This window comes from Rousettus aegyptiacus, unplaced genomic scaffold, assembly GCF_014176215.1.
Source record: "Rousettus aegyptiacus isolate mRouAeg1 unplaced genomic scaffold, mRouAeg1.p scaffold_m13_p_13, whole genome shotgun sequence".
In the NCBI taxonomy this organism is placed as follows: domain Eukaryota; kingdom Metazoa; phylum Chordata; class Mammalia; order Chiroptera; family Pteropodidae; genus Rousettus; species Rousettus aegyptiacus.
Window position 1 is genome coordinate 47,980,647 of NW_023416288.1, and position 14,581 is coordinate 47,995,227.

Below are 14,581 nucleotides of genomic sequence, written 5' to 3' on the forward strand. Positions count from 1 at the left end.
GTTCGTGCCTGGTGGGCAGCGGACGCCGCTCCAGTGACCCAGGGCCTGCGGTCCAGCCACTGAGCCGGGCCTAGCATCTGCCCTGGGAAGCCCAGCTGCTTCGGGCGGGCAGGCTCTGATCAGCGAGGGGCTTGGGGCTCCCCGCGGAAGAGCGGCCCTTCCGCTCCCCGCAAAGGCCGACAAGCCGCTGGCCCTGCGGTTGTTAGGCATGTGATGTTCTTGGGAAGAGGGGGTTTGGAGATGGGAAGTGCGCTGGCGGAGAGTAGGGGAAATACTAGGAGCCGCTTGGCAGGGATTCAGCCCCCGGGCCAAGGAGGCCAGCTGAGCCAGAGTTTAGGGAAGCCCAGACAGGCGCAGGCCATCATGCCAGGTCTGGAAGAGTCACACGCGGGGGCGGCCGCCCTCTTTTGCAAGCTGGGAGGGTGGGCACTGAGCACAGGAGAGGCCCCGGGCAGCCAGGGAAGTCTGATACCTGCTTCCCACCGCCAGCCGTCTTCGGGGAAACGAGTAAAGTCCATGACAGTCACGCACCCCTTTATCAGGTGGGGCACCCCCAATGGAAAGAGAGAAATGGGCAGCTTTGGAAACCGGCCGCCCTGGCGATGAGAGCCGAGAGGCACCAATGCCCTGGCAGCAGAAGTAGCTTTGGAAGAGAACAAAGCAAAGCTGTTCATGTAAGTTTACATGTTTATTTACTATTTGTCTTCTCTGAATATAGCTTCAAGCTGTGTCTTATCCCCCCAATTGAGCAGAGTCCAGAAGCCAGTCTCTCGGCCAAGTTCACACACACCAGCTCCCTCCACGGGCACCCCCACACGTTTTATTTATCCTTCAGCTGATTCCAACTTATTTTTGAACTACGCTGAAGGCAGTTTTGTTTGGCTAGTAAAGATGGTGTTTGACTCATTGAGTATGCATTATAAAAGTTTCACAGTCAAATGCCAGTCCTTATTCCAAATTGAGAAGTTAAATATTTGTTTTTAATTTTCTGGCTCAAAAATGTTAACTAACAGAAATGAATCTTTCTGCTCTAATGTGCTTGCATAAATGGGGTTGTTTTTAGAGCCTTCCCCTGAAACAGCATTTGCTTCCTGTCCTGACACGTTGTATTATTAGAAAGCTCCATTCTTAGAAGAAATTTTAATATGTAGAAATGAAAAGCAAGTTCTTGACGTGTGTTTTGGTACAGAGGCTTAGACGAGGTAGGGCAATGAGGACACACATTCGTATTATTATTTGAGTAGCTCGATTATAGACAAGTTTAAATAAAAAGGATGCGTTTTGGGAAGAAATTGTGAAAGAGCTTGCTTTCTAGAAAATATTGGCATCAAAGGCCCCTAAAATGGTTGTGCTTTTAATATAATAATTGAAGGCTGAATAAATCACTTAAAATTTGGAATTTTGTAAGGAATTTCAAGGTTTAATTTGCCAAACATTTTAGCTTGGTCACATTATTTTGCATTTACCTATTTATACAGCCACTTTCTTTAATTAAGCAAATAGCTCTCTTCTCCACGGAGTTCAGCTGAAGGACAGAATGTGAGGAGGTGTGGACGTAGCCTCACACACAACCCACATGCCATTGGGAACGGAACCAGAGAGAATCCTGTCTCCTCCGGTGCCTCCCAGCTAAATCAAATCGCAAACAGTTTAAAACACTCTGCTCAAGTGAAGCTGCTCAGCACGAACCATCTGACCGGAAACCAAGACGGGACGCCTTATAAACATGGGCATCCCAGCCGCCCCTGCACCTCGCCTTTCCACGAGCATGCTTCGGGGGGAAAAAAACATGTAACAGCCACAACCGCCAAGTAAGAATCGTGTCTGAACCGTCTGCCCCTCGCTGCCGCTCCGCTCCATTCTCTACATCTGCAGGACGCAAAGATGCCTCCTGCCTGCCCTGGGGTCGCCGGCAGCCCCCAGCCCAAGACAAGGAAGCTCCGTTCCGCTTCTCGTGGACCAGACACCACGAAGGACCCTTTCCTCCCCTACACTTGGTGTTAACTCCCGCAAGCGGAGGCCCACTGCCCCTCCTCCTTCCAGCCAAGCCGGCTGTGTGTGGAGCCTGCCCTTCTGGCAGGACACACGCGTGTGCAAGGCGGCCACATGGAACCAGAGCTACACACGTCTTAGTGGGTCCAACACGGCCATTTGATGTCCCCAGGCAGCCGACTCCGACTCCACGACCCCTCCTGCCTGCTTCTTCCTTTCTGTGGGAACCCGGGGAAGGACAGGAAAGAGAGGCACAGCCTTCTGCTGCCCAAGGCGGGCAGCGATGGAGGAGCTTCTAGGGGCCATGCCACCCCCTTTCAGCAAACTCACCCCGATTTAGTAGGTCACCAGGTAACAGCCAACACCATCTGAAACCTACCAGGACAAATGCGGGGCTGCACTTCCTGGCTGCCGCCCTGTCTCTGAACTTCAGGAGCACCCCCGGGAAGCCCCCTCCCCGCCCGGAGAGGCCTGCCCCTCTCTGGGCATCGAGCTTCCTGGGTCCCTGCGGCTGTGCTCCCCGGACCTGCGGGCTGCGCGCCCCACTCCGATCCCAGCCTGTCCCGGTGGGGCCGGAGACAGAGGGACTCCGCGGGGTATTACCCTTCTAATTTTACTTAAGGCTTCCTCTTAAAAACAGTGGGGAGGGTAGGCAGCCCCCGTACCTCTTAACTGTCCATCTCTGTCCCACCACCCCTTAGGTAGAAGACCCCTGTATTTTAAAGAGCTGCTGTGAGATTTGGCTGAACCGAGCTGCGCGTGCTGCGGCAGAGGGACTCCGGGCGTGGGTGCGAGGCGCGTGCGCGGGATGCGCGCTGCGTCTCTGGACCAGACCGGTTTCTGCACTGGGCAGCAGGGGAAGCTGGCCACGGGGAGCAGGGGGAAAGCCAGGGCTCAGGGGTGCCTGCGCGCTCCCGCCGTCCCTAAGCGACCTTTACGCCTGCGGTGGCCAGGAAGTCAGCAGTTTTGACGAGGCGCGTCCTCCCCTTCCACGGAGCCAGAGCGCAGTCCGCTGTGCAAAACGGGCCATTAGTGGACACCGCCGCCTCTCCCCATTCGCTGCGCCCGCGTAATGAATTCGTCCATTTAGAAACATTACAAGGAATATTGAAGATTGACTGCCAGAGGAAGTGACACTTGACCCCTGCATCCTGCGCCCCGGAGGAGACGGCCGCCCGATTTCAAAATAGCAGTCCCCCGGCAGCGCCGCGAGGTGGTGGCAAGCCGCCGCCCGCCCAGGCTCCTCCAGGGCCCCAGTCCGGGTCCCCCTCCCCAGCGCCCCCGCCTTGCACGCCGCGTTTCCTGCTCGACACCTCGCCGCGGTTTCAATCAAACTCACTGGGATGGCACCGAGCAGGCCCCAGGGACAAGAAACACGGCGCGGGCGACAACGCGCGAACATGCGGAGCCGCGCGCTTCAGCGCCCCCGCCCGCACGCGCTCTGCTCGCGGGGACCCCGAAGGCTCGCAGGACCGCCCCCCGGGCGCGGGAGGGCCCCTCCGCCCCGCTTCCTCCCCCCGACCCCCTTCTGGGCGGCTGCGGAACAAACATGCCGCCGCTTGGCCTTGGGCAGCCGGGGTCTGGGAAGGAGGGGCCGGGGTGGGGGGGGAAGGGACGTCCCTCCCTGAAGCGCCAAGCTCCCCAGGTCGCTCCTGTGGGGACCCGCACGAATAGCAGACCCAGAGGCAGACAGGGCGGGGAAAAAGGGAAAGAGGCGACCGGAGCGGAGAAGCGCCTCTGCGTTCGTCCGGCCTGCGGCGCCCCAGACACCTGCGCCCCGGGCGAGGCTCGGAAGGCGCGGAGACCGCGGGGCGCTGAGTCGGGGCACCGCGGACACTCAAACCGTAATCGGGGTGCCAAACTGGCGTCCTTAACTTCGAAGTGGGGTGAGGGCGGTGTGACTGGGGCGCGCGGAGCCCGGACTCGGGTCAGTTGGCTCTGCTCTCCCGCAGGCAGCGAGACCCGCCGAAGGCGACGGGGCCTGGAAGTCCGGCGGCGCCCTTTGTTCCGGACGGTGGCTGTAACTTAACATCGAATGCCTATTAGAATTACTGCAGCCGCGACATGAGTTTCCCCTCGTTTTGCCACCAAGTAACAGGATTAGCCAACAAGAGCGAGGTTTCAAATTAACCATAAAAATTACAAATTGCAATTCATTTAGCTGCCCATTTGCTACATTAAAAAACATAAATAAATGAGTCTGTGTGTTTGGAGGGTAGAAGCGCCAGCGAGGACGCGTGGGCAGTGGAGCCCAGGCCTGGGGAGGCCACACAGGCCATTCGGGCTGGAGAACTCACTGCGGACACAGGACAAGGAAGGAGGCGGCAGTTAGGCCATTTTTAGCACCTGGATTCTCCCTAGCGCAAAGGTCCACGTGGGGAGGTGTGGAGCTGGGGGAGCGGACTAGGGCACAGGGCTGGGCCCAAACCAAGCTCTTCAGAAGGCAAGTCGGGGGAAACTAGCAAACCTGAGCGAAAATTCGGGGCGGGGGTGATTCGTGTGCAGTGTGAGATGCTGACGAATTTCGTGTCGCATCCAGAAGCAGACTTGCCCTAGCCACACTGTTAATTCCAGTCCGCTGGCATGGTCACCGGGCCTTTTTTAGGGAGCAGCTTTCCCGGCTCTGCCAGGAGCTCACCCAGGTGGCCTTTAAACCCCAGTTTCGGCGTTCCTATTTAATGAAGCTTTTCAAGGTGCAGACGTCCAGAATCCTCGAGTTTTCCCTGAGCAGTAGACTCAGCGGGAGGCCTGGTGTACTGGGGCGCCCTGAGTGGGGGTGGGCGCGAGCACAGAGGGATCCTCGCTTTGCCCCAGGAGGAGCTGGGGGTCAGGACTCTCCATCCCCGCTCCCCCCACTCCCCCCCCTCACACACATACACCGGGCCCAGCATCGCTCAGAGAAAAGCGGCGACCACGACCACGCTTCGTTCCCACCGGAGTGGTTTATTCTTTTGTTTGTTTAGCTCGGAGATTTTGTTGCTAAACCAGATGGTCTTCGATCTCCTTCCCCCTGCTCTCCGCCGCCGGGCCCAGGTCCCTTCCATGGAGACGGCGTTGCCCCCACCGCGAGCGATCGGCAGAGGGCGCGCTGGGACGCGCTCACTGCGCCAGCGTCCAGCCCCACCCGCCCCGCGGGCTGCGCGAGGTGGGGGAGCTTTGAGATTTCCGGGGAGAAGGGACCCCGCAAGTCGCTCTGCGCCCATCCCGCACGCCCCGAGCGTCCCCGTGCGGTGGACGGGCCAGGGAGCCGAGGGCGGCAGGACCCCGGCTGGTGACTCGCGCCGCGTGGCCCCGCTCCAGTGCCCCGGCTGTCCCAGGATCGGAAGCGCGAGCGCTAGGTTCCCCCGGTCGCCTGGAAGACGCGCACAATTTTTTGCCACTCTCCCGCCCAGGCCTCAACTCTAGGCCAAGTCCAAAGGCGGACGTGCCTTCTCCCTAGAGTGTTCTCGAATTAATCCGGAACTGGCGGTCTGATTCAGCCCTGGTCCAGGCCTCCACAGGTAACGCCGGAGTAAGGAAGGCGGGCGCGGGAGGGAGACGAAAGTCAAGTCGGCCCCGCGGGGGTGCCCAGGAGACCCGGCGTGGTGGCGGCGCTGTCCTAGCCACGCTGGCCTTTCTCGCCCTCCCGAACCTGCTCAAGAGTTGGCTGGGTGAGGCCCACAGAGAGGCACCTTCAGCTTCGGGAGGCCAGAACGAAGGGGCGCAGACTTTTCCAGAAGCTTTGCGGAGACGTGGGGGCGGTTGGCATCGCGGTGACGAGGCCTTAGTGCCTTTGATGGCTCCCAGGAAAGGGAGGGCTGGCGCCCAGGGTGCGAGCCCCTCCCCCACCTGGCGAAGCAGTAGCTGCAGGTCCCCAGCTGTCCCCACCTGTCCCCACATGGCTGACCAGGCCCCAGGGCAGAGGGGCGCGCCCAGCCGAAGCCCCGCAGCGCCCCCTGCGGTCGCCCTGGGAACGGCAGCGTGGCCGCGGATCTGGCCGCGAAACTTTGCGGTTCCCCGGTCTCGCGTCCTCTGCACCCGGCTGGAAGACACAAAAGGGAGTCGGTTCCTGAACGCTCCGCCAGCGACCGCCAGTCCGAGGATGTTGCATCTTCTCCGCTCCGCCTGGCTCCCTAGCTCGCTGTGATTCCCCGTGCAGGGAGCCGGAGCTGCCTTTGTTTGCGGACAAAGGAGAGGACGCTCGCCGGTGGGTCTCAGCTCAGATAGGTGGCCCCCCGCCTGCCCCCCGCGGCCCCGGCGGGTTTCAGGACTGCTGGGCTGAGCCCTTGCGGCTGGGTTCGGCGCACCTCCTCGAGATTGGGTTCCTGACTAGGTTCTTTTGGGGCCCAGGCTCCTATGAAAATATCCTGCCCTGCACAATGGGGCCTTCAGCAGAGGCTGGGAGGCTGGGGATAGTTCCAGCGGCCACGGGAGGAGTCTGCCTCCCAGCCGCCAGGCGGAGGGGGCCCGCGGTGCCCCAGCGGGGTGGGCCGGGGGACCACCAGGCCCTTGATGACGATGACCAGCGTTCCTCAGGTGCTCCTTCAGCCCAGGTGGCTTTTCAGCGCTGGGCGAGCATTATTTCGCTTACTCCGGCGGCCACTCGCTGGGGTCCGAGCATTCGAAGGCAACCGGGGCTCAGAGAGGTTAGAGACCTTTTCTACGGAGGCACCAGGCGGTGACCAAGGTCTGCTCTAGAACTGCCGCGCTCTGCTGCTCACGTTTGCCCCGTGGGGCTAGCTGTGCACCCACCCCGCAGACCCCCGCGGGGGTCCTGCTCTGAGCCCAGGGTACTGGCTGGGGACACGGAGGTGGCTGGCGGCCCTGCTTACTTCATCGTGGAGCGAAGCCAGATGACAGAGGATGCGAGAATGCTCCGAAACGTGTGCGTAGGTTTGCTCCCGGGGCGACCAGACCGGACGTGTCTTGCTTCCCGCCCAGCCGCAGAGCCCCGAGGTCCACGGCGTGTCGGAGTGTCCCTGCAGCCGTGCCTGTGGCCTCTCTGAGCCACGGGGCCGCCGCCAGGCAGCGCGTCACACTTTGACGAGTTTTGAACTGTTCGAGTGGTGAGAGACCGTCTGGGAGCCCCGCGGCCCGTCACCGAGTCAGGGAGCAGAGGGGGCACGTGGGATGGCGACCCCCCCCCCCTACGGCAGAGGCGGCCCCGAATCGCAGGGATTTCTGGGCATCCGCAGTCATCCGAGTTTATTAGCCCCTGCGACGGGCCGCCCGTGGCGTGGGAGCCAGGTCCTGGCCCTGCAGCCCCCCAAGCCTGGCCTTTTCTCGGAGAAGCTGCGCGCGCAGCCGCCTGGTCACAGCTGAAACGAATGGAGCGCCAACAGGCCCCTCTAGAACCTTCCGCCCTGCACCGAAACCCCCGCTCGTGCCCCATTACCCGCGCCGACCCGCGGCTCCGCCGCCCCTGGCCCGTGTGTGTGTGTTGGGGGGGGGGGCTCGGGGCGGGGCCGCGCCTCTCAGGCTGCAGCGTTTCCCCTCTGAGCGGATGGCAAGTGGCGGGGCGGTAGCCCTGGGACACATATGAACGTACGCGCACAGGACCATCCCTTTCTGGAATATTCCCCAGAAGACTGACCCTTTCCAGCCTTCAGGAGTCTGAGTGCAGTCTCTATGGCCCCCAGTGCAGGTGTATCTGGACTCCCACCGGAGTCCTGACCCCCGGGGCCCCCACCCACTGCCTGGGACAGCTCTCCGCATAGGCAGGCGGAGGGCGCGTCACCCACAGGTATGAAAAGCCTGGGGGGCGGTGCAGCGGGGACGGCAGTGACAGAGCGGGGGGCAAGGTGGGGGGTGGGGGGCACCGGTCTCCTAGGTCCTTGCTTCGGGCGGCGCACCGGTCGACTTTACAGACTGGAGCGACTGAGGGTCAACTCCTCGGCTGGCCGGCCAAGGGCCTGGGAGCCGGTAGCCCTGTCAGCAGACGACCGCGGAACTCTCGCTGGGACATGTTCCCGTGCTCAGGCGGCCAGCTCGCCACTCTGCGGGCGCAGCGCCATGCCGGGGGGAAGGGGCCGGGAGGTGGGTCCTGGTCCATCCTTCCTGTTTCGCAGAGGAGGAGCACCGGGTCACACCGCCTGGCGAGTGGCGGAGCCTCGATTGGTCGTCTGCACAGCGCCACCTGTCACAAAGGGTGCCAGTTCCGAGGACAGCCCCAGCCTCCATCGTGGAAAGATGAGGAGGGACAAGAGAAGGGGCCAAAGGAAGGTCCAGCCACCCGCTGGTGCCTGGGCCCCGGTCCCAATCCTCCGAGCCTCTCGGTCAGTCCCTGGGGTGGCCTTGGTGAAGGACACCTGGAGTCTTTCCAGATGAAAGGGAGCCGCTGGCCCCACACCCATCCGCCCAGGAGCCCCTGGCCGGAGAGATTCCAGATGCTGACCCCGGCCCAGGCGCCCTGTCCTCAGCTTTGATCTGAGTCTTAATCCCCGCTGGTGACCTGGCCACGCTCCACCTGTTTCTCTCCGACTTCCGGGCGGCCCTGCCAGCCCCTTTGGGATTCCTTGGCCTGAACACCTGTTCCCAACAGTAACCCGTGTTCCCGAGGCCTGCCGGCTTCCCACAGGCAGGCTCAGACAAAGCTGGAGTGAGGCCGGCACTGCCCCCTGAGCTAACGTCCCCTGACCCAGCGAGAGAAAGTCAGGTACACTTACCACACTGCGCTGAAAAGCGAGGAGATGTGTTCAGTAACACATTAGACAATCTCCTCCAAAGTGGGTAAAATGATGTGAAAAGTCGAGGTGCTTCCTTATTAGACACCTAGAAAACTGGGCTCCCTAAGAAAACAAAGGGTTTTTGCTGTCATCCCATTCCAAGACTCTGTAACCCAAATGACGACCGGGGGAGCTAGCCACCTGGATCGTGGCGGCCAGCACGTCTGGTCGGGGCCGGGCAGTGCGGCTCCCTAGCTGTGCGGCTTTGCGTGAGCCTCCCAACCTCCTGAGCCTGCTCTCCCGCCTCCACGTGGGACAGAGAGCAGCCGAGTGCTCCAGTGCTCGCCGTGACCATACGCAGGAGAACGCAGATGAAGCGCTTAGGGCCGCGGCCATCGGCCCGCGTTCCCCTTGACCGCTGTCCAGACTCCCGGGCTCATACTGTCACATGTGCCTACACGTCTGGATGCCAGGCCAGGGCGTAGACCGGGGACCGGGCGGGAGAGGGGTGCAGCGGAGACGGGGCGTGGGAGCGGAGACAGGGCCCCCCCACCGGGGAGGCACCGCGCTGCTGGCTGCCGCTCGGCCCTGTCCCAGGCGGACGCTGGGCCGCGGTGTGTCCGCTCCCGCCCGCCTCCCCCGGACACGGGTGCACTGCGTGTGACATCGCGTCTGCCTCGTGAGCCTTGCTTCACCTCCCTGTGTGTCTGTCCTCCGCCCCGTGAGCCTCATGAAGTCGGGGCACTGTCCGAATCCGTGTGAAGACCCCTCGGGTGCGTTTTCACGTTGCCTGCGTGGAGCGAAGGAGCCACACCTTCCCCCACGTCTGAGCCCCAGGGGCACCCACCTCACCTACCCAGCTTGAAAACGGCACCCCCGTGGCCTGTGGAACAGGAGTTCCCTTAGTTTAGGGGTCAGGTTTCAAGCCTCGGAGGCTGGCTGCCTGGCGGTGAGGGGCAGGAGATGACCTGCTTCCCGGGGCATCTCCTTCACCCGCGGGCTCGCAGATGGGTGGCATTTCCCGCTCCCTGCTTTTGCACCCTGCGCCTGTCGACTGTCATCCAAAAACGACAAAAACCCGTGGGTGTCCCCCCGGCCTTCCTGCTTCTGGGGTCACCTTCGCCCAGCCACCAATGACCTTCCCGGGGATGAAAAACCCCTTTCCGCACGGACTTCATCTAGAGTTGCAAAATTAAAGTTTAAATTAAAAGGGCCGAGCTCTTGCTGTGAGGGGGAAGTCACCTGCAGGGCTGGGGTCTGGGGAGGGGTGGCCTTTGAAGGTTGGGAGCCCAGCACCATGTCACCTTGCAGGTGGCAAATGGATTTTCATTCAGTGAGCAGAACGTGGGGACAGAGCCTGGAGTCTGGTCTGCTGTGTGATGTGTGAACAGGTTTCCTAGGTCGTGATGTCCACCTGCGGCAGCTGGTGAGCTTCCGGCGGCCGGAGCGCCGGGTGCCCCCACCCCTCTCGTCTCTCTCTGCTGTAGGAACTCGCTAACTGCATCCTTCGCTCCACACCCCACGGGGCTGTCTGGATCGAAACATGTCTGTGCATGCAGAGTGTTCCTGAGGTCCCCAGAGCTGTCCCCGAGGGTCTCCATGGCCCCGGGGGGGCCGTGTGCCCAGCAGGCCTCTACACTTGGCCTCCCGGGGGGCTGTGTCTCCCAAAGGCAGGACCGCCTCCAGCCTGGCGCTGTCACTGCGGTCTTTGTGACATTCACGTGTCCCGCCTGCCCGCCCTGAGGAACAGGGAGTGTCAGGCCACAGGGGACAAGGGCGTGGGGTGCTGGAAGCTCCCTCTGCCTCTCCCCCCCGCCCCAGCCCCCACTAAAGATGTCATCAGGCCCACGGGAGTTCCCGAGAGGGTCCGGGTCGGGTGTGCTGTGACAAAGCCCATAGGAATCAAGAACCAGGCTGCAGAAGAAGCTGGCTCTTCTGCCTGGAGGGCCCCAGGCGGCGGGTGTCGCCGCCTGCCGCACAGGGCCAGCAGGACGCACGGGAGACCAGGGCGCAGACGGGCCGAGTGAGCAGAGCACGGAGGGGTTTCCTGGGCCAGCAGCCTAGGACCCGCTCGCCTGGATGACACCAGGGGCTCCACGCCGTGGGGGTGGTCCCAGGTGTTGGGCGCCTGGTCCCCGGGTGGCTCCTGGGCTAGAGGCAGAGGCGGCTCTGGAGGGGCTAGTCTGCAGACCAGGGGCCCTTCCACGTCCCTGACCATTGGCGGCCCCGGGGGAGGGGCAGTCCTCCCCAGCCAGAAAGGGTTCAACACCGCAACACCAGAGAGTCTGAACCCTGAGGGCTCACGGCGTTGGAGCTCTGTGGCCGCTCATGCCAGGACCTGAGCTGCCCCGGGGCTGCAGAGGCAGGACCCAGCGTTGCAGGCTATGGGCTTGCAGAGCTCTGCCCCCCGCGGGGGGAGTGCCAGGCCTAGCGCTGGCTCCAAGGGGATGCAAGGTCAGAGTGAGGGGCAGAAGGAGGCCGGGCGGCGACGTCGCGGGTGGCTCTGCTGTGTTTGCGCAGCTCTGCCCGCAGACCAGCCGCGCAGCTTCCCGGGAGCGCTCCGTGCCCACGGCCCAGAGACCACGGGGGTCCTGGCGGGTCACCCTGGAGCGCGAGGACGTGACACTGATAGCCATCTGCCACTGCCCGCTGCTCGGCCCCCCTCCCGGCATTCCGCGGGCGTTCGCTTAGAGCAGGGGAGAGCCGGGCCCGTGACCTTGAAAGGGGGCGCACCATGTGCCAGGCTCCCTTCTGGGGGGCAGGCAGGGTCTGGCCGCACATCTGTCTTGAAATACGGGATGAAAGGTGTTGCTGTCTGCACTGACAGCCCAGCCGAGAGAGGAGGGCGGTGCTCGCGAGTCTCCCGCCCTGGCCCCTCCGCGGCCAGACCGCGTGGGCTCCAGGGGGGACCGGAAGCCAAGGGCTGGGCGGAGAAGGGAGGCGCAGAGAGGGGCGCGGGGCGCCCCACCAGCCCCAGCCTCCTCCTCCGCCCTCCCTCCTGCCTTCCGCCCTCCGAGGGCAGGGCTGTGGCCGGGATGAGTGCCAGAGTGCGGCGCTTCTTTGTCTCGTGTGTTTCTCGGGGCGTGCGGCCCCTTTGCGAGAATGATTGGCACCGTCGCTCAGAGCCCGATGACCCGGAAGCCGGGCAGGTCTTGCCAGGACCAGGGAACTCCCGGCTTGTCCCGACCCCGGTCGCTGTTTCCCAGAGGCGTTCCCGGAATGCGCAGTCTCTCCAGCTGAGGGGCCGAGAGGAGGGGCGGGGTCCCCGGCAGAAGTGGGCGGGGCTCCCAGCGTCTTTGGCTCCTCCTGCGGTTAAGATGCTACTGTCCCCGTAGTAAAGGCTCTGAGAAGTCCTAAAGTAGATAAGCCTGTGGGGCCTTATGGAAACTGGAATCTCGTTCCTGGGTGGCGTCTGCCGCCAGCTCGGCGGCTGGCACTCCGGCGCTCTTCGGGAGAATCACGGCGGGGAAATGGTCGCTGAGCCAATCAACAGTGCACGTGGGCTTCGTTTTCGTGATCTAATAACCAGGAAGTCTCCCCAGGGGAAAATGATGGAGTGGAGAGGTTGTCTTTGATGCCTTGGCCTTTCCTTTTCGTCCACGTCTTCCCTGTCAGCCTTCCCTCTCCTCAACCTGCTCAGATGTCTGGTGTTCTGATTCTGCTCGTCTTTCCTTTCTGCAAACTTATCTTTCATGACTAGGATGGGGAGCTTGTTTATACTAATGTGTAAATGACTAGTCAGCTGGTCTCACCTAAATCCGGTGTGGGCAGGAAGCTTCAGGCACACCACTCATATGTCTGCCTTTCTGGAGAGGCCCATCCCCCTGTTTGCTGTAGTCAAAGCTGTGCTCTCCAATTACAGAATTTCAGACTAGAAAGTTGGTTAGAGGTGTTATTGATTTACGGAAGCATTGATTCACTCAACAAGTATTATTAAAGCACCTGCTATGAGGTGAGCAGGTCCTGTTCTAGGTGATGAACATACATTGGTGAGCAAGACAGACAAGACCCCTGAGGCTAGTTTCCAGTGGGGCAGACAGGAAAACTGAGATAAAGAGTCGAAATACATTTAATCTTGACAACGTCGCTTCAGGCTCAGTAAGAAATGAATGTTAAGAAGAGGTGGGTGCTGGCGTGTGGAGAAAGCCGGGGGCAGAGGAACTGAGAGAGGCTGAGGCGCGGGGTGGGCAGACGTCCACCGCAATGGGCCAGGTGGCGGCTGCTCTGCGTGCGTCTGTGCCTTCGCGTTTTGACACTCTTTAGAGAGGGAAGAACCGCAGCCGCTCGCCCTGGGTCACAGTCAGCCCGGATCCTGCCTTGTAGAGAGAGTTTCTGGTTTCCTTCGAAACAAAATACTTGAAACAAAAAATTTATAAGAATGGGGGAGAGTCTAGGGGACGGAAGGGGGAGGTTCCCGATGGCGGTCAGGCGCCCAGGTGTTCGGTCAGACACCGGGGGAGTGGCCGTGAAGGTGTTCTGCAGGCGCAGCCAACACTTAATTCGTAGACTTTGAGGGAAGCAGATTGTCCTCCATGATGCGGGTGGGCCTTGCCCTATCAGTCGAAGGTCCGAGGAGCAAAGATGTTTGTGGGAGGACCAGGCGGGGAAGAGAGGGAACGATGGTGTCGGGACGAGTGGGCAGATGGGTGTCTCAGTGTCCCACATTGCTAGTGCCCATCTATGCCGCAGTGCCTCTGTAGCCGTGGTCGAGGGGTGTCGGAGGCCCCGCCCTCCCAGTGGGAAAGAGGAAGCTGGTGGTGGTGCTGGGTCCTGGCATGGGCACCGACCAGGAGCAGATGACCCCCCGCCATTCCGGCCTTTCCCCCCAGTGGCCCGGGGGTCAGCAGGGGTGTAAGAGGTGGCATCCGAGGGCGTGAAGTAGGAGCATGTGCTTTGACCTTGGCTTCCTGTGGCCAAAGAGAGACGCCCAAATTCGGCGCGAGAACCCCTCCATTTCGTGGGAATACAAAAAGTCAGACCTCGTTCTGACCCGTGTCACCTCGCTAGTCAGCCACCTGGTGTCCGGTTCTGTGGACGGAGCTGGGGCCGGTGCCTGGGACGGGTGGTCCGGGCGGAGAGGGCAGGAGGAACCAGCCACAGGCAAGACACTCGTGGCCAGTTCCGCTCCGCTCCGCGCTGCAGCGAACGCCTCGCGAAATGATCGCAGGGAGGGAGCGAGTTTTAAAGATTTATGCTTCTGCACGTTCTTCTCTTCATCACACGGTTCTCTAAAAATATCATCCTCCAGAAGGAGTCTTAAATATTTAACAGGTCGTTCTTGATTAAAATCTACTGAAGGGGGGTGGGGTGCCTTCCCGCCTAAGGTACACGCCATGCCACCCAAGGTGGGGAGATTTCAGGGGCTGCTGAGTGCTCCCGCGGGGAGGGGGGCCTTGTCTGTTCATCTCTCTGAGAGTCCCACCCTCACTTCCGATCCAGGTGACCGATCCATGTCACGTCCCTTCCCTTGGGAGGTCTACAGCCAGCTCCAAGGGTGAGGATCCCACTTCTTGGGGACGCGGTTCCTCCCCACCACCGCCCCGTTTTCCTGTGAGTGGCTGACGAGATCACATTTACCAAACAGCTTGGTCAGGATGACGGGCACGGCCCGTTGTCCCCCGGGTTCCAATGTGTCCAGCCGCTCGGCAGGCCCAAGGCCTGGACAGCCAAGTGGGAACATGGCGGGGTGTCCCCGAGGGCCGTCTCCAGTGTACAGCTGACATCTTCTGAGCACCTCTGGGCAAGATTGTATTTGCTTTGGGAAAAAAAATTGCGCTTGCAGCAGCATCTTTTAGAGACAGAACCTGCATCCGAGTCTAAACGAAGCTCCGTGTAAGCAGCATCCCGTGAGCTCCCGTCCAGGGGGCGAATCGCGCTGACGTTCTGCCGGCGGAGTGATTCTGCTGCTTCATCGCTTTTACATCGCTGGAAGCGTCGAAGTGACC